This window comes from Salmo salar, chromosome 29, assembly GCF_965601325.2.
Source record: "Salmo salar chromosome 29, fSalSal1, whole genome shotgun sequence".
NCBI classification, from domain to species: Eukaryota; Metazoa; Chordata; class Actinopteri; order Salmoniformes; family Salmonidae; genus Salmo; species Salmo salar.
In genome coordinates, this window is record NC_138319.1 from 5015172 (window position 1) to 5038913 (window position 23742).

Sequence of the window (23742 nt, forward strand, 5' to 3'; positions counted from 1 at the left end):
TCCCCCGACATGTAGCAAACAAAAGTCATTGCATGAGCATCTCGGCCCTCACAGCTAACGTCCATTTGGAGAGCATAAGGTGGGGAGTTTTTGAGTTGTCCAGTAAGTTGCTTCTTGATTGCTAGCTATAGCATCAATTCTTAGTTTCACAGTTTAATCTGACAAAGGTATTGATGTGAGTTTCTGTGCCTCTGCCTCCCCACACATTATTTTCACCATATCAATTGTGTTCGGTAATATCAAAGTCTCTGCAATAGTGTGTGATTTCATAACGTAGGGGGCTTAGCCATTCACCATGGGAATGATTCAAGTGCAATGGTCAAGTGCAGCCTTTTCCTCAAGATCTAAGGACACTCTCTGGTTGAATTTTTACTTTTAGATTTCAATAATTTTCATTTAGATTTTTAAGGTTAACCACATTACAATGATTTTGAGAGACAAAGATGATATTATAATGTATATATAAACACAGTATATATTTTTTTACCAGGATTTTGGAAATTCTTTCGTGACCTCATTTTCACATCAAACGACCACACAGGGGGTCGCGACCCCTAGTTTGAGAACCGCTGCACTATGAAGTACAGCACAGCTAGCTATGACAAGTTGGAGGACCATCCACAGGGATTGAAAAGACAGATGCAAGTCAGCAGAAGGTAGGCGGCAGGTAGCCTAGCGGTTAGAGCGTTGGGCCAGTAACCGAAAGATCTCTGTGTCCAATACCACACCGATAAGGTGAAAAATCTATCGATGTGCCCTTGGGAAAGCTACTTAACCCTCATGTGCTCCAGGGGTGATGCACTACTATGGCTGACGCTCTAAAACAACATATTTCACTGCACATATGTGACAATAAAACTATTATAATGAATTTTTGGGTTATGACCACTTGCCTGAAAATGTAAATTAGCTATTTACATACAGAAATTCCATATACAGTAGGCTATTGCCTGCCTTTCACCTACACATAAAGGAGGAATCAGAAAGATCAGTTCTGGAATTATTAGCATTGTGGTTGTTGTCAATAAAACAAATTGCAGAGCAGACTCAAATCAAATCAATATCAAGTTTTATTGGTCACATACACATAGTTAGCAGATGTTAATGCGAGTGTAGCAAAATGCCTGTGCTTCTAGTTCCGACCATGCAGTAATATCTAACAAATAATCTAACAATTTCACAACAACTACCTTTTACACACAAGTGTAAAGGAATGAATAAGAATATGTACAAATAAATATATGGATGAGCGATGGCCGAACGGCATAGGCAGGATGCAGGAGACGGTATAGAGTCCGGTATATACATATGAGATGAGTAATGTAGGGTATGTAAACATTATATAAAGTGGCATTGTTTAAAGTGACTAGTACTACGTTTATTACATCCAATTTCTAATTATTAAAGTGGCTAGAGATTTGAGTCAGTATGTTGGCAGCAGCCACTCAATGTTAGTGATGGCTGTTTAACAGTCTGATGGCTTTGAGATAGAAGCTGTTTTTCAGTCTCTCTGTCCCAGCTTTGATGCACCTGTACTGACCTCGCCTTCTGGATGATAGCGGGGTGAACAGGCAGTGGCTCCGGTGGTTGTTGTCCTTGATCATCTTTTTGGCCTTCCTGTGACATCGGGTGGTGTAGGTGTCCTGGAGGGCAGGTAGTTTGCACCCGGTGATGCATTGTGCAGACCTCACTACCCTCTGGAGAGCCTTGCTGTTGTGGGCGGAGCAGTTGCCGTACCAGGCGGTGATACAGCCCGACAGGATGCTCTCGATTGTGCATCTGTAAAAGTTTGTGAGTGTTTTTGGTGACAAGCTAAATTTCTTCAGCCTCCTGAGGTTGAAGAGGCGCTGTTGCGCCTTCTTCACCACGCTGTCTGTGTGGGTGGACCATTTCAGTTTCTCCGTAATGTGTACGCCGAGGAACTTAAAACTTTCCACCTTCTCCACTACTGTCCCGTAGATGTGGATAAGGGGGTGCTCCCTCTGCTGTTTCCTGAAGTCCACGATCATCTCCTTTGTTTTGTTGACATTGAATGTGAGGTTGTTTTCCTGACACCACACTCCGAGGGCCCTCACCTCCTCCCTGTAGGCCGTCTCGTCGTTATTGGTAATCAAGCCTACCACTGTAGTGTCGTCTGTAAACTTGATGATTGAGTTGGAGGCGTGCCTGGCCACGCAGTCATGGGGGAACATGGAGTACAGGAGAGGGCTGTGAACGCACCCTTGTGGGGCCCCAGTGTTGAGGATCAGCGGGGTCGAGATGTTGTTTCCTACCCTCACCACCTGGGGGCGGCCCGTCAGAAAGTCCAGGACCCAGTTGCACAGGGCGGGGTCGAGACCCAGGGTCTCAAGCTTAATGACGAGTTTGGAGGGCACTATGGTGTTAAATGCTGAGCTGTAGTCGATGAACAGCATTCTTATCAACTTGCCCGACTGCAATAAATGCCATAAATGTTTTGACTTTCGCTTAAAAATCAGGAGGAACGAGAAAGGTCAGCTTTAGGCTACTGGAATTCTTTGCAGTGTGGTCGTTTTCACTTAAAATAAAAAGGGATGAAAATGTTTGCACTCTGGATAAGAACATCTACTAATGACTAAAATGTAATCCCTGCATCCCCTCTCCTGCAACGGAATTGAATGATCAAGATGAATACAGAGTTTATTGGTAATGCTGGATTATTAAAGGCTAGATAACCAAACTCCTTGGACCATTAAAGATAGCTAGCCAGGTAGCTACCGGTAACTTTTAGCAACTGTGGATAATTGGTTCCAAAGTTGTTTCAAGCATAACTAAAGGTTAGGTAGTTAGTAGCTAACTAGGCTACGTGCCAAATACAACCACTGACAGTTTCCTCATTGTTATTGCTTTAAGATGGCAACTCAATTGTGCCAATTGAATCTCAACAAGGAATCAGTTGGTAATTGTATTTGATTAAAATTGAATCAAAAAGTGTGGATTTCAAAGAAAGGTGTGCAACAACAGAGGACAAACGTAGGTACACGGTAAGGGTGTAAGAATTAAAATTTTCGAAGTTGCATAGCGACTCAAAGTAGGTTCATTTAAAAAACTAGTAATGTGCTCAACTCTGAGGAGTTGTGGTATTTGGCTACCTCTGACTATACCCTCCTGCTGCACATTTCTCACATTGTAGGATCTCCCCTCTACACACTGCTGCATCATGTCCGAGTCATTGGCACTTAAAGCACTATAGCGGATTCGAACATATAGGCTCTCAAAGAATAGCAAATATAACCTAACATGACCTTATCAGGTAGAAACTCAAAGCTCAACAAGACAGACATAGTATTCTCAGTCTCGCCATTGCCACCCACCCTGTCTACATCTCACACCAGAATTATTTTTTTTTCATTTGATCCACCTCTACACTCAACGCTACCCCACTGATCACTCCTTTGAGTTGCGCCCTGCTCCGGAGAGCAAAGCATGACAAAGGTTGAGCGCCGACACTTCCACTGGCTGGAGGAAGCACAAAAAATCTAAACAATTCCACTTCTCTAAACTGTCATAGATGTAACCATTCCCAGTTTGTCCTTTACCCAGCTTGAAACAATGTATGGGTCAGCCGAAAAGCAGGAATCCACTATTCTTTGCTATTTTGATAGGTGAGGCTTATTTGATCGAATAGAAGTTTCATAATGCTTACGTGGTTACAAGTGTACTGATATTTACTGAGTAGAGCAAACATTAAGAACACCTTCCTAATATTGAGTTGCAACCCCCCTTTTGCCCTCAGAACAGCCTCAATTCGTCGGGGCATGGACTCATGGTGACAAGAGTTCTACAGGAATGCTGGTCCATGTTGACTCCAATGCTTCCCACAATTGTGTCAATTTGTCTGGATGTCCTTTGAGTGGTGGACCATCTTAATACATACAGGAAACTGTTGAGCGTGACAAACCCAGCAGTGTTGCAGTTCTTGACACAAATACTCCATTCAAAGGCACAAATCTTTTGTCTCGTCCATTCACCCTCTGAATGGCACACATACACAATCCATGTCTCATTTGTCTCAAGGCTTAAAAATCCTTCTATAACCGGTCTCCTCCCCTTCATCAACACTGATTGAAGTGGATTTAACAAGTGACATCAATAATGGATCATAGCTTTCACCTGGATTCACTTGGTCAGTATATGTCATGGAAAGAGCAGGTGTTCTTAATATTTTTGATACTCTGTGTATGTGTAATGCGTGTGACATTCCGGCAACTTTAAGAAAAATAATTTTATATCAGAGTTGTGCCTGTTATCCACACACAATCACACGCATATCAAAGTAACTTTTATTTTTCTGCTACTTCTATGAGTTGGCAAACAAACTTAAAGGGTGCATACTGTGTGCTGTTTTGAAAGGTATAAAGCCAAGGTTGGCGATCTACTGCCACTTACAGTTATGGAATGTTTGCTCACGATATAATTCATTGGCTGATCCCTCCTGATGACCCGGATGGAATCATGTGAACCTTCCTTCACCCATAGGAAGGCCCACCCAGTTGACTATTTTAATATTTTGGAAGCCCTCAATGGCAATGTCCATGCCAAAATGGGTTTTACCCATCTAGACTCTAGAGTCCTCTATCTAACTCTGATTGTAAATTCCCACTTCCCACTTGGTTACGAACACACATAGAAAATGATAGAGGCCTCTTGTGGCCTAAAGGCTGTTTTAACATGGACAGCCAGCACCATTGAGGGCTTCCACCATGCTTCTGCCATTTGAAACTAGTAAATGTAGTTAACTGGGTGGGGATTCCTATGGGTCGTAGCCTCTATAGCGTTGCCCATACTGTCACAGATCTTATAATGGCACAGATATGAAGTTGAATCCTCTATCTTTCTCTATGCGAACGCAACATTAAAGGAGGCCAAAATGTATTGTTTCTCAATTATGCTTTAAGATGTCCACAATCCTTCCTCCAAAGGACCATTCAATGGATTACATTTTGTGAAAATCGCCAAAGTCATGGAATTTTTTTGTTCCACTCTTGCCCCCTGCTAGCCCTCCAACACCACTTATCAGTGTGACCCTTGACGAAGCAGAAAGAAGAGCAAACATCTCTAGATCTCTAGGACTGATGATAGCAAAAACCTGTTTTACTCACTGTGTGTGTGTGTGTGTGTGTGTGTGTGTGTGTGTGTGTGTGTGTGTGTGTGTGTGTGTGTGTGTGTGTGTGTGTGTGTGTGTGTGTGTGTGTGTGTGGCATGTGCTCTTGCATACTTGTGTGTGTGCATGTGCACACCTGTGTGTGTATGTGATGTGTGGCATGCGCACCTGTATGTTTGTGCTTGCACGTTGTGTGTGTGTGTGTGTGTGTGTGTGTGTGTGTGTGTGTGTGTGTGTGTGTGTGTGTGTGTGTGTGTGTGTGTGTGTGTGTGTGTGTGTGTGTGTGTGTGTGTGTGTGTGTGTGTGTGTGTGTGTAAATGCGTGTGTGCCTGTCGTTACAGAGCCCTGTCATGCTGTAGCCGATGGCAACCAACAGGATTTTGCAACAGGGAACAGGAAGCATGCACGGCATCAGACCATTTCCAGGACTGATACTTTGTGTCAAATGGCACCTTCTTCCCTACACAGTGCACTACTTTTGACCAGGGCCCATGGTCAAAAGTAGCGCACTCACTATATAGGGAATAAGGTACCATTAGCGACACATCCTGAACATAATCAGAACTGATTATGTGAAATAAATCAACTGAACAAGTGGTCCCCAGATAGATAGTGCATCCCAAATGACACCATATTACCTATATAGATCTGGGCAAAAGTAGTGCACGACATAGGGAATATGGTGCCATTTGGGATGTATGCCATGTATTTCTTGGAGAACGCTGCTGCCTGCTGCAACAGTGGGTGTTCAGGGGTGTATGAGATTAGGAGATTTCACTTTGGGGATTTTTGACATCACGTTGAGAAATTGAAAGGTTTTTAGTCTGTTCTCTGCTTTGTGATAGAATTATTTAAAATCCAGTAAACCATGGCAATAATATTTCCAACACATAAACCAGAACCAGTACATGGTGGATGCTATAGTTCTCAACTGTTGGTGGATGGGATGAGTTTACCCTTTCTGTAGTCTTCATTCACGTTCATTCTTTCCTCATCGATTTATCAAACACTGCCACCACGTGGTTAGGATAGATCATTCAATGAGGAATGGTATTGAGATTGAGGGCCAGGGCTATCAGCATCTCAGATGAAACATAAACCTGGTATGAAATTATGACATTCTTATGTAGATTTTTAACTTACACACACGCCCATATGCAGGCACACGCAAACATACACACGCTCTAGAATGAAAGTGTACCCAAGCACGGTTCAGCCCAGCTTGTACCAAAACACTCTCTCTCTCTCTCTCTCTCTCTCTCTCTCTCTCTCTCTCTCTCTCTCACTGTCTGTGAGAATGCCGTCCTGTCCATCTCCCAACAGAACAGCCTCTTAATTATGGGGGTCTCTGCTGCTGCCAATTAGTGTAGCAGTCCCACTGGTCTTAATTATACAAACTACGCTGATAATGACTACAACGCAAACACACGCTGTCATTAGACTTGCTGCACACAAACACTCAGTTTTAATTCATACAGTCACTCTGTGCATGTAATTCAAAACAACATGATGTTATACACAATTGCTGGAAAATAGAGCAGATTCTTAGTATTGAATTCACAATATGTTCTGAAGATTGAAAAGGATTATAGGTATAGGTATGGTAGACGGTCACCTTGCTATTCATATGAGCTATTCATCAAATAAAAGGTGGCATTGAGATGTTCATCTAAAGAGGTTTGTCATGAAGGTCTGGAGTACTTAGATAAGTAGCTGTGTGAGTTCTGAGTCATTCTGGTTTTACAGGTGCAGAGAACATACTGTACATAACAGTTTACCGTATTTTAAAGCATCCATCCCCAGCACTCTCCTGCCCTTCACTTTCTACTATCAGCCTCCAGCTAACTTTAAACAAGAAGAGGGTCTATTATATACTGTTCTATTATATTTTACCCTGATTCAGTGAGCCAACCAAACGTCAACACGTGTTGTTATTGAAATGCTCCTGTTGCTTCCAACATGTTGTAGGTAGGTTAATTATTTGACATAATGGGCATCATCAGACAGTTAGACAGACAGCAGCATGACTGACGCATGACTGATGTCTATTGGAATCATGAAGAACAAATTGCAATCTTCTCACCTCTCAAATAATTGAAATCAATCAATGTAATTTAACTAAAATAAAAAACATCTGACATCAGTTATTTTGTGAAGTAATAATATGTTGATTGAAGATGTCTGAAAAAAGAGACTCAGAGTATTAAGCATAGGCATACATTTTGTGTCAGAAAAGTAATCAGTTTTTTGGGGGGCCACTAGATGGCAGATGGAGCTCTAGTCTGAAGGTGGGTAGGTTTAGATAGTACGGTTGATACCAAACTCAAAGTCCTGCTGACTCCATAATCTGGAAAAGCTGTTTTGATTTTGTCGGCACGATGCATTGATAATAAATGAGGGCTGTACTTTACTGGTTGGTTCTCCTCTGTGTCTATCTCACTCAAACCCCCACAGGCACAGCCACACACACAGTTCCCTGTGTTGTTTTTGTGTTATTGTGAACAAGCAAACTCTTTCTATTGACACACTGGACTAATCATCATTGAAGTACGTTGACGACAATATTAACAATGGAACCATTGGAATTTATGGCTCAATATTCTCATACTTTGAAATCAGGTTGTGAGAAAATGTCTTCTGTTGTATTATTTTGTTGACGAGAGGCAAATCTTCTTATTCTGCCAACCCTTTTAAACACACACCACCAAACTCTGTTTGGCTAAAATCAATCAGTGCTTTAACTTCTTTGACTGGGGTCATACAATTTCCTCTATAACCCATCCTCTCTGCCTGGGTCTACAGTAATTACCAGCCCATTTACTGAGAGATGTTTATGCCACATTGTCACACTAATCATTTCTGAGCTAAGGGAGAGGTGAAAAAGCAATGCAGTGACAAAAGCCGGCCCCCAGGTGTGTGGTTGATGGAGATAACAGGAATTTTCTGTGTGTGCGTGCGTTAAACTGACTCCTTTCCTTGATTATACATGTACATGGGGCTGACATCACACACACATTCACTCTCAGAAGGATGGATATAGGATACAAAAAGATGAGGGCCAATTCAGGATTATCCAGGGCCACACTCCAGTGTTAATACTACATTCAATCACATTGATTCAAGATGCAATTTGAAGGTTGTAACAATTTGTTCCGAGGCAACCAGAAAGGAAGGAATACACTGTAGCAAGGAAAATCATCAACTGAGTCTGAAATAAATGTAATGTTTGTTGCCCTGTATTTCTGCCATTCATTCATGATGCCCATTTCATCTCTGCTTCCTTTGACATGCTCCTCATTAAATTGCCTTAAAGCAATAAGAAAGTACTCATTCTCACATTTCACTCTTTCTGTTCCCATTTTTTCACAGTGAAAAAGAAACATTCACTCCAAATTACTTATTTTTATTTATTTTATCAAAGACGTTGTTTTGACGCAAGAACATGATATCAGTTTAAATGTTACTCTGCTATTATACGATACGGATCCTTATTTATTTTTTTAAAGCGGAACACATTACACTACGAAGGAGGAAGATGATGTTATTCTCCATTTCAGTTTTCCTTGTTATTAGTTCACATATAATCCCAAAGGCTGGCAACAACAAAAAAAGCTCAGGCACACAAAAGGACTAAATCACTTTGATCCAGAAGACTGATTAAATATAACTACACTTGTTTCTAAACAAGCTTTGATGTGAAGATTATGATAACAGCACCACTGTAATATGGGACACACGACTCCAGACTCACGAACCAAACAATCTACATATTCTGGACAAGAAGCTTTTGGATTGGTTCACTGTTTTTCATTTCCTCCATTGAGAAATATGAGATGTAACCAGTGAAGTGAATAGTTCAATTATTTTAGATAAACACTCAATCTCAGGATGGATCAATAATCAACCTAAAATCACAACAAGGATTGGGGATCCACACTAACTTGCCCAGTTACGTATTGCCATTAGGAACTATGTAAAACGAGACTACAACATCTATGGGACTGTGTGCTCTGTCTTTGAATGTGACTCAATCCATGAAAAGGCACCCTGTTATTCATGTTATCCTGTTATCCTGTTACCTATCCTCAACATACTGTGACTCTACATATGAGGGATGCACGTCATAACAACCACTCATAACCCAAGTATCAATCCATTATTTGTTCAATTGTTGCTATGAGGTTATGTCGTTAGGGTGTGACTAGGAAACCAGATTGATAATTTGTCTATCTTCTGTTCTGAATGGGATAACTAGGGGTAATCTGGTAAAAGTTTGATAGAGTTCCCCCCTAATCTCTGTGCAGGTCTGGTCATTGGAAACTAGAGTGTTGGTCAGGGCCGGATTAGTGCTAGTCCCCTAGTCTAGTTCAGTGCGGTTAGCATAAGATATCTCCAGATTAGGGCTAAATTGTTTGTTAAAACATTATTCAACGGATTAAAATGTTACTTACTCAGAGGTTAAACCTGGACAATACAACAAGCACTGTGCAGGCAGAGGAGATTGTTGTTTTTCCACAAATGCTAGAACTGAATATACAAAAATAACCATTGTTATTAATTGAAAAGGCTTCTAATAGCTTCACCAATAACTTGGTCAAAATATCAGACATGATTCATTGTGATACTTTCATTGTGATACTTCTCATGTCGCAAGTATTACTTCATCCTAGGGGACACCAAACACCCAAACCAAAGCAAGGGGCGATTAGGGACTGTGATACCTGCTCATGAATACTTTTCAGATGGCATATGTCCCAAATGGTAGCTTAGGTAACACTTTATTTGAATAGTCCATCTTTAGATGCTCTACAGACTATCAGTAACATTTCAACTATCTACTAACCTTAGCTCTAACCCTAACCTTAACCGTTATCCTAACCCTAAACTTAACCCTTAACCTAACCCTAACCGTAACCATAGCAAGCAGTTGCATCTAGATCTACAGATGGAAAATCCAGACTATCCAAATAAAGTGTGACCATAGCTTACTATCTATACTGCTCTACTGTTGGAGACTCAACCATGGAGTCTTCCTCTTAAAGGATAAGGGGTTGGTTAAACATACACTATATATACAAAAGTATGTGGACACCCCTTCAAATTAGTGGATTCAGGCATTTCAGCCGCACTGTTGCTGACAGGTGTATAAAATCGAGCACACCGTCATGCAATCTCCACAGACAAACATTGGCAGTAGAATGGCCTTACCGAAGAGCTCAGTGACTTTCAACGTGGTACCGTCATTGGATGTCACCTTTCCAACAAGTCAATTCGAAAAATGTCTGCCCTGCTAGACCTGCCCCGGTCAACTGTAAGTGCTGTTATTGTGAAGTGGAAATGTCTTGGAGAAACAACATTGTAGGTCACACAAGCTCACAGAACAGGACCGCTGCGTGCTGAAGCACGTAGGCGCATAAAAATAATCTGTCCTCCAAACTGCGTCAGCACAATAACTGTTTGTCGGGAGCTTCATGAAATGGATTTCCATGGCCGAGCAGCAGCACACAAGCCTAAGATCACCAAAATTTGGTGGAGGAGGAATAATTGTCTGGAGCTGTTTTTCATGGTTCGAGCTAGGCCCCATAGTTCCAGTGAAGGGAAATCTTAATGCTACAGCATACAATGACATTCTAGACGATTCTGTGCTTCCAACTTTGTGGCAACAGCTTGGGGAAGGCCCTTTTGTGTTTCAGCATGACAATGCCCCATGCTCAATGCCAGGTCCATACAGAAATGGTTTATTGAGATCGATGTGGAAGAACTTGACTGGCCTGCACAGAGCCATGACCTCAACCTCACCGAACACCTTTGGGATGAATTGTAAAGCCGATTGCGAGCCAGGCCTAATCGCCCAACATCAGTGCCTGATCGCTTGTGGCTGAATGGATGAATGGAAGCAAATCCCTTCAGCAATGTTCCAACATCTAGTGGAAAGACTTTCCAGAAGTGTGGAGGCTGTTATAGCAGCAAAGGGGGAACCAACTCCATAGTAATGCCCATGATTTTGGAATGAGATATTTGACAAGCAGGTATCCACATACACTACATGACCAACAGTGTATGGACACCTGCTTGTCGACCATCTCATTCCAAAATCATGGGCATTAATATGGAGTTGGTCCCCCCTTTGTTGCTATAACAGCCTCCATTCTTCTAACATAGCCAAATCCACAAATTATAAGGGGTGTCCACATAATTATTTATATAGTTTACTTTTGGTCATGAACTGTACATTTTACAATTTTAAATGTAACCTTTATTTAACTAGGCAAGTCAGTTAAGAACTAATTCTTATTTAGAATGACGGCCTACACCGGATAACGCCGGGCCAATTGTGCGCCGCCCTATGGGACTCTCAATCACGGCCGGTTGTGATACAGCCTGGAATTGTACCAGGGTGTCTGTAGTGACGCCTCAAGCACTGAGATGCAGTGCATTAGACCGCTGCGCCACTCAGGACATCAGCATGATCACAGTTTGCCAGAAAACTGAATCAGTCCAATTTGCATGTCAGGTAGCCTGCGGAGTCAAAGATTGTGTCCCAAATGGTGCCATATTCCCTTTATAGTGCATTACTTTTGACCAGAGCCCTATGGGCCCTCACAAAAAGTAGTGCACTATATAGGGAATAGGGTGCCATTTGGGTTTTACACGAAGGTTCCACAGCAAAGAAGCAATGAACTAAGAGTAGTGGGAGAGAGGAGAGTTGAATGAATAGCCCACCACACACAGTGGATAGGAAGTCAGCTGAATGCGATTTGGAGGGGTGAGGGTAGGGATTAGGTGAGTGTGAGATGCATCAGCTGCTGTGTGGCTATGTGTGGCTATGTGTTGCTATGTGTGGCTGTGTGTGTGTGTGTGTGTGTGTGTGTGTGTGTGTGTGTGTGTGTGTGTGTGTGTGTGTGTGTGTGTGTGTGTGTGTGTGTGTGTGTGTGTGTGTGTGTGTGTGTGTGTGTGTGTGTGTGTGTGTGTGTCTGTGCGTCTCTGTGTGTGTGTGTGTTGGAGGAGGGATTCTCCCCCAGGACTGGAGGCAATCCTAGTCCACGTCATTAACCACACACACTAGAGCGATCATTAGATAGACACACACAGCTCGTTTCTATATGCCTATTTGCATAGCATACACACTCTGATGAACAAACAGTCACACACAGTGGTAAAACACACAGGCAATCATTAATTCTAACACACAAATATATCAATGCTTGCATCATGTATAAATAACGAAATAGCCTATTAATAAAACTGCCTATTTTTTTCTGTGTTATAATGCACTGACTATACCAAACACTAGGATCACCTTCCTAATATTAAGTCTCCTTTTGCCCTCAGAACAGCGTCAGTTCATTGGAGCATGGACTCTACAAGGTGTCGAAAGAGTTCCACAGGGATTCTATGGCTCATGTTGACTCCAATGCTTCCCACAGTTGTGTTAAGTTGGATGGATGTCCTTTAGGTGGTGGACCATTCTTGATACACACGGCAAACTGTTAAACATGAGAAACCCAGCAGCATTGAAGTTCTTGACACAAACCGGTGCATTTGGCAGCAACTACCATACCCCGTTCAAAGGCACTTAAATATTTTGACTTGCCCATTCACCCTCTGAATGGCACACATACACAATCCATGTCTCAATTGTCTCAAGGCTTTAAAAATCCTTCTTTAACCTGTCTCCTCCCCTTCATCTACTCTGATTGACGTGGATTTAACAAGTGACATCAATTAGGGATCATAGCTTTCACCTGGATTCACCTAGTCAGTCTACGCAATTGAAAGAGCAGGTGTTCTTAATGTTTTGTATACTCAGTGTATATTCATAGCTGCCAGTAACTGTCTGTAAAGATGCATAAGAAATAGAGGAAATAGAATGGAATCTTGCGAAGGAATAGAATAGAATGTTGAGTAAAGCCAGAAAGGCTTAGTGACACAGCAATAGGCTCTATATGGGACACACTCCTCAGATCCTGTGCCAAACTGCCTGGGTGTAACACACACACACAAAACCTTTGTGTTACAATCTATAAATATTGTTTCTGTGTAAATCTTTAAGCGGTTTGGCAGAATTCATACTTTTGACATAAGCTGCCTATTTATTTATGCTGTATTTACCTTATTGGCAAAAAACAGCAATAACAAACTGCTTCATAGATATAACAGTTTAATTGAATGGTAAATGTAATGTAAAATGTAACTGATTTCTTTATCATCCATTTAGCTCTCTGATGGTTAGAAGAAATTGGACTGATACAACCAAGCATAACAATGCAACCTTTGTAACCTAAATGATCAATGTGTATCCATGGACTACAGACCAGGTGGTCCATGTTGACATATGCCTGCCTATCTAGCCACACGCCATGCCCCAGATCTGTGTGTGCTAATGGATCTCTCTTCCCTGCATAATGACACATACCATGGTCCACCACTTTCTAAATGACACCCTATTTCCTATTTAGTGCCGATACCATAGGTCAAAAGTAGTGTGAATAGGGTGGCTTTTGGGACGCATGTTATATCAGGTGTCCAGAGTTTAGGTTGAGGCCAAGTAGTCTGATGTATGTACAGTATATACAGAAACACACAGTGGGATTAGTTACAGTGCCTTCATAAAGTAGTCACACCCCTTGACTTTTTCCACATTTTGTTGTGTTTCAGCCTGAATTTAAATGTATTCAATTTAGATTTTGTGTCACTGGCCTACACGCAATAACCCATAATGTCAAAGTGGAACTATGTATTTAGAAATGTTTACAAATTAAAAAAAATGTTAAAGCTGAAATGTCTTGAGTCAATAAGTATTCAACCCTTTTGTTAAGGCAAGCCTAAATAAATTCAGGAGTAAAAATATGCTTAACAAGTCACAATAAGTTGCATGGACTCACTCAGTGTGCAATAATAGTGTCTAACATGATTTTTGAATGACTACCTCATCTCTGTACCCCACACATACAATTATCTGTAAGGCCCCTCAGTCAAGCAGTGAATTTCAAGCACAGATTAAACCACAAAGACAGTGAAGGTTTTCCAATGCTTCGGGAAGGGCACCTATTGGTAGATGGGTAAAAAAAAAAGGAATATCCCTTTGAGCATGGTAAAGTTATTAATTACATTGTCACGACTTCCGCCGAAGTAGGTCCCTTTCCTTGTTCGGGCGACGTTCGGCGGTCAACGTCACCGGCCTTCTAGCCATCGCCGATCCACTTTTCATTTTCCATTTGTTTTGTCTTTGTTTTACACACCTGGTTTCAATTCCCCAATTACATGTTCATTATTAAACCCTCTGTTTTCCCTATGGTTTTTGTGCGTGATTGTTTTATGTATGTTCGGTCCGTTATTGTGGGCTCGGTATTACGACGTGTTATTGGAATATTTGAGTAAAGTTACTTATGTTTCTCATCTCTGCTGTCCTGTGCCTGACTCCTCTGCACCAGCTACACCCAGACCACTACATACACTTTGGATGGTGTATCAATACACCCAGTCACTACAAAGATACAGGCGTCCTTCCTAACTCAGTTGCCAGAGGAAGGAAACCCTAGTGATTTCACCACGAAGCCAATGGTGACTTTCAAACAATTACAGTTTAATGGCTGAGTTTAATGGCTGTGATGGATCAACAACACTGAAGTTACTCCACAATACTAATCTAAATGACAGTGTGGAAAGAAGGAAGCCTCTACAGAATACAAATACTCCAAAATGTGCATCCTGTTTGCAACAAGGCACTTAAGTAAAACTGCCCCAAACATTGTCAAAGAAATGTACTTTATGTCCTGAATACAAAGCGTTATGTTTGGGGCAAATCCATCACTGAGTACCACTCTTCATATTTTCAAGAATGGTCGTGGCTGCAGGGGCGTTGACAGAATTTTGATAGAAATCAGAATGTTGATAGAAATCAGAATATTTCAGATTAAAATAACGCACTGAACAGTAATCATTATTAAATGGACTAACTATAAGCTTCTGCTACTCTATACTACAATTGTGCAGATTCTAGTTTCTACCTTCATCCTTTGCCTATATTAACAGTATTGCAAATATTAACAAAAGCTGTCTGTGTCATGAGATTTTTATGATGCTTTATTATAAATAACTACACAATTGGTGACTTATTTTTAATATATGGTATTGTAGTCAGTTTTAATGAAGAAATTACCAATGATCTATGTTTCAGATGAAATAATTGATTACCAATTCTTATAAACAAGGCTAAACCTCTTCTGCCCTATGCATAATTCCTAAATATATGCCTAAATAACATCCCCAAAATTTTAAAAAGATCCTGAACTATGTGGACTGCAGGCATAAATGTGGTACCTACAGAGAACAAGCATCTGTGAAACTGCAACTGTAGTGTCAAGACCTTATGTGGGCATTCCCGAGTAAGTTCAAAAGGAGATAAACCTTAGCAGATAATACTCTGAAACAGTATTTTGCCCATCCCCAGGCAGGCTTGGGTAGAACAGGTTAAGGCATTTGTCCTTGTGTTTGTTCCCTGTAAACAAAACTCAGAGGTTACACTGCACCAAGAGCCCAGTGTCGAGCCTTCTTGTGAGCAAACTCATTTATAATGTCTTTAAAGTTACATTTTCTAGCTAACTGGTTTTCAATTGAAAGGATGGTAAGGCTGTTCAACCTGTCTTGGCACATTGTAGATCTTAGATAGTTCTTTATACGTTTCAGCTTACTGAAGGCACGTTCACCTCCAGCAACTGTTACGGGCATTGTACAGAAGATTCGCAGCGCAATGCACACCTCTCCAAAAATGCTCTGTAGCTGCATCTTGTGGATGGCATTTAGAAGCTCGGGAGAAAGACCATCTGAAAAAATGGCACCATATATCATCTTTAGATGTCGCACTTCATTTTCAAATCCATCTGTGAGATTTTCGGAGTACTTGTTTCTCAATTTGTGGCAAGATACACAAATTTGGTTTTCAGTCATTTTCCTAATTGTAAGTATTGGGAATAACTCCTTGCATATAGCTGAAATCGTGTGGAACCACATGTCCAAATTACTGATTATACTATCCAGAGCCACATAAAACACTGTGTTGCGAAATCCAATGTCTGACTTCTGTTCATTTGCTATGTCATCTTCAGTGCCATCAGGGAAATATTTTCTCTCTTTCTGGCGGCTCATCTGTTCACTGTGAAACTGAGTAGTTACACCCATTTCATTTGCCACCATGGAGGCTTCTGCCAGAAGAGCATCCCATTGATTACGCAGAGCCTGAATTTCTTCCTGTAGTGCCTTAATTTGAGCTGCTTCAGCGTCCAGAGAAATATTTCCTGACTGAAGAATTAGGCTTCTATTCTCAATACCCTGAAAAACTTTTACCCAGAAAGTGAGCAGGAAGATTGCCTTGAAATACATGAAGTAGCTTTTCCGACCTTTTGCCTCAGATTTGGCTTCGTTTGTTAGGCTGCAGGTACCAAGAAGCATGTCTAGGGCATTGATGATAGACGGTAAATGAGGCGCCACTGGTTGGATCGCAGCAATACGCGCACTCCATCACGTGTCTGAAAGGCGGTTGAGACAGCAGCCAGTCTTTACCTTGAGAATGGCCCATCACTCTGGGCTGGCACAGAACAGATTTTAAAGACAATTCACACAGCCAAAAAAGGTTGATACATCTGGGCACAACTGAGCTGCATGTACACCCACAAGATGAAGATTATGGGAGGCACAAGGTGAGTATGTGGATTCTTTTCAGTATGTGTGCTTGAACTCCCTCACTTTCCCTGACGTATTTGCACCATTATCATAGCCTTGACGACTGCAATCTGCTATGTCAATACCATGCCCTTCCAATGTGCTCACAATCATTTCAGAAATTTCACTGCCTGTCTTTCTAGCAAAGTCTTTAAATTCAAGAAAACGTTCAATTATTTCCAATTCACCTGTTCCCTGAACTTTATCTTTGTGTACATATCTCACCAATAATACATTTTGCTCAGTATGGGAAATGTCTGGAGTTGCATCACATATAACCGAGTAATAGATTGCATATTCTCTTTCATAAAGTATTGTTTTCAAAACCCTTTGACCACCTATTCCTATGAACTCATTTTGGCTCTTAGGGCTGAGGTAGCGGGCCATAATTTGACAACAGTTCAAAGAAGCCTAGGTAATGTCCATTATGCACATCATCAAGATTGAGTGATTTGCCTCTGGAATGGCAGATTCTGAGATGCTAAGTACAGTGTCACATCCACAATCCTTTCTAGAAGTGCTCTGTTTTTATACATTTCTGACCGGATTTGTTTCTGCAGCTGACTGTCTACACCTGTAGCTGTTTTTACGGTATGCTGCAGATTTTTCCATTTCCAGTAACAATTCTTGTGAGACACACCATCCTCATGCTCTGGTAGTGTGTCATACATTCTCCGCCATTTCACTGATGATATCTTATAGCCATCCTTACTATTCAGAGAACTGGGTAATGGTTTACTTTGCTCATGAGAAAAAATAACACATGGAATGCAATATAATGCCTTTACACTCTTACTATAAATAAACCAGTCTCTCCGCACTTTTTCTCTTCTGTTTGCTGACTTACTGTACTGTAAATAGTTGGGGAATAGCTTGCCTTTGAGTCTGGGGGCATGATTTTTTACAGTTCTCCTCACCACACCTGTTGGCTAGTCTGCAAACAATAGCTTCTCTTTCATGGTCTTGTACTTCCTCTGGCCACAGTGCTGGATCATCTAAAATCTCATCTTCCTCACTTCAAATCTGTCCATACTCTTCCTTTCCCTTATTACTTGCTTGTTCAATCTCTTCGGTCACTCCTTCACTGGCACTGCTGCTACTCTTTAACTCCTCTTCCTCCTCCCTGCTCTCCTCTGCATCAGAGTCTGTCTGACAGCTTTTTGCTGAGATTCTGCCGACCTGGGGCTCTCTAGGCACTAGGAAGTGGGTAAACAAAGGGAATGTTAGGGTTAATGTTCTCTCCTACAAAGGTTACCATACTAAAAATCTACTACTGAAAGAAAAAACGTTTTAATAGTATACATATCAAATAGGATACGTATTTAAGTGTGTCTAAGTCATCATGTGCCTAACTTTACAATTTAAAAATGGTCTAGTTATGCTGCTGCTACAAAACAACTGCCTCACCTCCAAGATCCACTGTTTCAACTTCATGTAGTAGACGCACGTTGGGATGGTTGGATAGAGAAGCCTGATCTGATTATGGTTATACGTTTTAATTTTCATCACAGATTTTTAAAACACTTTTAAAATGATAAACAAATAATTCTCTAAACATTTTGGGGCCCCTACCAGGCTAGGGCCCCATGAATCATTCATGTTTTCCCCCCCCTTAATGATGCCCTTGGGTGGCTGCATCATGTTATGAGTATGCTTGTCATCGGTAAGGACTAGGGATTTTGTTTTGGGGAGGGGGGGACGGAATAGAGCTAAGCACAGGCTCAGGTTCAGACTTCCTTCCAACAGACACTGGGAGACAAATTCACCTTTCAGCAGGACAATAACTTAAAACACAAGACCAAATATACACTGGAGTTGCTTACCAAGATGACATTGAATGTTCTTTAGTGGCCTAGTTACAGTTTTGAGTTAAATTGGCTTGAAAATCTATAGCAAGACTAGAAAATGGCTGTGTAGCAATGATCAACAACTAATTTGACAGAGCTTGAAGAATTTTTTAAAGAATAATGTGCAAATATTGTACAATCCAGGTGTGCAAAGCTCTTAGAGACTTACCCAGATAGACTCACAGCTGTAATCACTGCCAAATGTGATTCTAACATGTATTGACTCAGTGGTGTGAAAACGTATGTAAATGAGATATTTCTCTATTTCATGAAAAAGTAAATGCAAACAAATTCTAAAAACATGTTTTCAATTTGTCATTATGGGGGTATTGCATGTAGATGGGTGAGAAAAAAAAGCTATTTAATACATTTTGAATTTGGTCAAAAAACACAACAAAATGTGGAGTAGGTCAAGGGGTATGAATACTTTCTGAAGACACTGTATATTCTTGTTACAGTATGTAAGGACTCTTGAACAGGAGGACAAAAGGTGATGCAAAGCACTTCTACAATATTTGTCTACGTAGGCAAATAAATAAAAAATATCAGCAAAGAAAGCAGATAAACCATTGCAATCACGGTAATTATTATGTTCAAACTGCATGCTGTATTTCAAGATGAAGTACCATCGATTGACCATTGATGGGAAGAATGTATGTCTTTGTAGAAAATTGCTTTTCAAAATGTTCCAGTTTTTTTATTTTATCCTAAGATGAGGAAGGAAAGTGCATTTACCAGAAATAATGTTTCACTGTGTCAGTCTCAGAAAAAAGGAAGTAGATGCCATCTCTAGTAGACTAGTGGAGCTGGTATCTAGCTGAGATGCTAGATAATGGCCACATGCAGGTAGCATTTTATGAACGGGGAGACAAACAACTTCAAAAACCACTGTTGGGAGGAAGTAGCCTACCTGGCATATATAGAGATGTTTTTGGCTTTAAACTGAACCGTAAAAAGCCCTCTTTGTTTGTCTGGATCAGAGCTTCAAATGCAGCAGAGAGAGAGAGAGAGCGTGGGAGAGAGGACATACCATCCCCCTTAAAGCCACTGAAGCCTGTTCTGAGAGGGGCCCTCTTTTGTGGGTGGTAGAGGGAAGGGAGGGATGTAGGGAGGGAGGAGAGGCAGGTGCGAAGGAACAGTGAGTCTGTTGTGGGTCCTCTCTGTCTCTCTACTCTCATCCCTCTCTCCATCTCTTACTCCCACCATCACCAGGAAACAGGTGTGTGTGAATCCCTGCCTCCCTGCCTGTCAACTCTCTGCCTCTATCCCTCCATCTCTTCGGTCTCTCTCATGCTTCAGCTGTCTCATGCATGCTGTTTTAGAATGCAGTTTATTGACAAAATATATTTTTGTGTATTATATTCTCATCATCTTCAAGGTCTCTTTCTGTCACACGCAAATCCTGAATCCCCTGAGTCTATCAGACCCTGGACTATAGAGGAGACAGGGTGCCATTTGGGACGCCCAAGTTCCTTTATCACCTGAACATGAGCTCATCAACCTTTTGGAACCCTGCGGGCGTGACAACATCGTCAATGTGACAACATCGGCATAACAACATCGCCAAGGGTAATGTGTTCAGACAGGAGCCATAAAAGTCTATTAAACAGCAATCAACTTCCATTTGGGTTGGCGTTGATGACTAGCACATGGCGATAATGCTGAATTGATGCTGCTCACCACACCACAGAGGCGGAGTACAATCCACCAATAATAACATGAACACATTTCTAATTTAAGGTGTAATGTTATCAGTTCAGTGTGTCAATGTGAAGTAGGCCTAGGCTGCGTCCTAAATGGCACCCCATTCCCTATATAGTGCACGATATAAGGAAAAGAGTGGCATTTGGGATGCACCCCTAATCTTTGAGCCCCACCCTCACATTGCCTTTGACTGTTGGATGGACCAATCGTAGATAGACGCAAGGCTGAGCTGTCTATTGACACAGATAATGTTACAATTGGCTGCTCTCAGTACATAATGTGTTGAGCCATGTTCATACTGTTGGTAAAACAATCATACCTCCCAAATAGCACCTTATTCCCAATGTAGTGCACTACTTTTGGAATAAGGTGCTATTTGGGATGCAGTCCATGTCTCTTCAAACTTTTGTCAGGGAAAGACCATGCTCTTCCTGTCCCCTGGGATAGATGGAAAGGTCACATCACTCATCCACTAGTCTATCCACAGAAGATGTACTCAAATACCTGTCTGTCAATACAGAGGAAGGAGGAGTGTTTGCCATTGCCTGTCTGTCTGTTGGCACAAAACATCAATTTTGGGACAATGGGAAGAGCATCCATACATCCATGTAACCTGGCACTGATATCCACACTGAATATCGCTATGTTTCACTATTGTTTGTGTGCGTCCCAAATGTTACTCTATTCTGCCATTTGGGACACATTTCTTACTTTGCAGTGTCCCAGTGTCTATTGGACTTCCGATCTAGAGTCCTCCTCTGAACTAGTTTTTAAATGATCCTCTCCCAAAGGAAAATAACATGACAATAAATATACTTTATTAATCCCAGAAGGGAAATTGGTAACATTTGACTTAAATTAACTTTATATTTGGCTACAACAGAAAAGTATGAAATAAATATAATAAACCTAACATCGTTTTGAAAAGGCATCTAATTTGACATTTCAGGGACGAGAGCTTCAGTCCTCCATCATCACCTTATTGTGATTCCTCTCACACAACACACAGCTATACATTCATGCATTCTCCCAGACAAAGCAATCAGGAACAGGATGGTTTTCCGTCTCTTTGACTTTCGTAAATGTAATGGTTTATCAATGAAGCAGCTCATTTAAAGCAGGCCAAACACACACTGCCCGTTTTTTCCCCCCAAATGGCACCCTATTCCCTACATTGTCCCTATAGGCCCTGGTCAAAAGTAGCGCACTATTTAGGGAATAGGGTGACATTTGGGACACAACCCATGTCTAAGTCTGAATTAGCATGCTATTCACTGCTAGTCATTCTGAACAGCCCTTTTCCATTAAAGGCATTATTGATGGAGTAGTGCACATAAAATGTTATAATAATTCTAGGGCTTTTGTGCCAAGTGATAAGTGACGTGATAGATAAAATTATGAAATGGGTGTGCCTCCCAATTAGCACCCTATTCCCTTTAGAGTGCGCTACTTTTGACATAGGCTCTGGACAAATGTAGTGCACTATATAGAGAATATGGGTGCCATTTGAGATGCAACAGGGGAGTTGGCCTGAGGGGGATGTACTGTGAGAGGCTGTACAGTACAATACTGGAGGCTGTTATTCAATCACACAACTAACCAACCATCCGCCTCTCTCCCAGTCAGTAAGTACCTCTTCTGAAGTGACAGGACAGCATCACCCCTCTCTGCTTCACGGGAGAGCTGTCTGACTGCCTAAATGACTGACACACACAGACACACACACACTAATTACAAAGCTACTTATTATACCATAAACTCTATCTGTACATTCAGTACAAGTCCCACTCATATATGTCTCTGCTGCTCTATACATAGAACTGTATCAAACCCTCCTTACTATTTCTAAGAAAACTGAATCAGAAAAGTATGGATTTTGAAGATGAGGGTAAAACGTTGCTGTGGCAACTGCGCTCACATAGAGTTTAAACTGAATGACACAGGAATTTAATTGCTATCCCTAACTATTGCTTACTAGAATAATCAAGCATGTGCAATCTTCCTCACTAGTACAAAACGATTGGAAAATTGCTAATCTAATCATCCAGAAAGTATCAAGTTGGAGAAACGATTTATTATTGCCTATTACACATGTGCCTCTGATTGTTCTTCCGAGGCCCCTACATACCACCTAACTTACCTCTATCTATCTCTCTGTCCCCTCTCTCTGTCTCTCTCACAAACGCACAGGCACGCACGCACGCACACACACACACACACACACACACACACCACCTACATACCTTACCTCATCCAGGACCTCTACACCATCCGGTGTCAGAGGAAGCCCCTAAAAATTGTGAAAGACCCCAGACACCCCAGTCATAGACTGTTCTCTCTACTACCGCATGGCAAGCGGTACCGGAGTGCCAAGTCTAGGATAAAAAGGCTTCTCAACAGTTTTTACCCCCAAGACATAAGACTCCTGAACAGGTAATCAAATGGCTATCCGGACTATTTGCATTGTGTGCCCCCCCCCCCCCCCCCCTCTTTTACACTGCTGCTACTCTCTGTTTATCATATATGCATAGTCACTTTAACTATACATTCATGTACATACTACCTCAATTGGCCTGACCAACCAGTGCTCCCGCACATTGGCTATCTGAATTGTGTCCCGCCACCCACCAACCCCTCTTTTACGTTAGTGCTACTCTCTGTTCAGCATATATGCATAGTCACTTTAACCATATCTACATGTACATACTACCTCAATCAGCCCGACTAACCGGTGTCTGTATGTAGCCTCGCTACTTTTATAGCCTCGCTAGTGTATATAGCCTCGCTACTGTTATTTTTCACTGTCTGTTTACTGTTGTTTTTATTTCTTTACTTACCTATTGTTCACCTAATACCTTTTATAGACTATTGGTTAGAGCCTGTAAGTAAGCATTTCACTGTAAGGTCTACATCTGTTGTATTCAGCGCACGTGACAAATAAACTTTGATTTGATCATTCTGTCCAATGGTTTGTGTCCCCAGCGCAGCCCAGACTGACTAATTTCCTGTGTCACTGCAGCCCATCTGCATCAGGTTCACATGACACTGAGAAAACTCAGTGGCTCACAAACATGCACACACACACACACACACACACACACACGTGTGCAGAAATACCCAGTTTAGATTAGAAAACATTTTCAGCTTGCAGATAAAACATCTATATACATACAGAAACACAAACATACAGATAACTCACTAGCTGAGCTCTTTTGCTGGAATAAACACAGTACTAGAACAATATCCAACAGAGAACACCCATTGTTCCTGTTAAAAACCCAATGTTACTGATAACTCTGTAAAAGGCTGCCATAGCTGCTCCTCTTGAGCAGACGGAGTATCACTCAT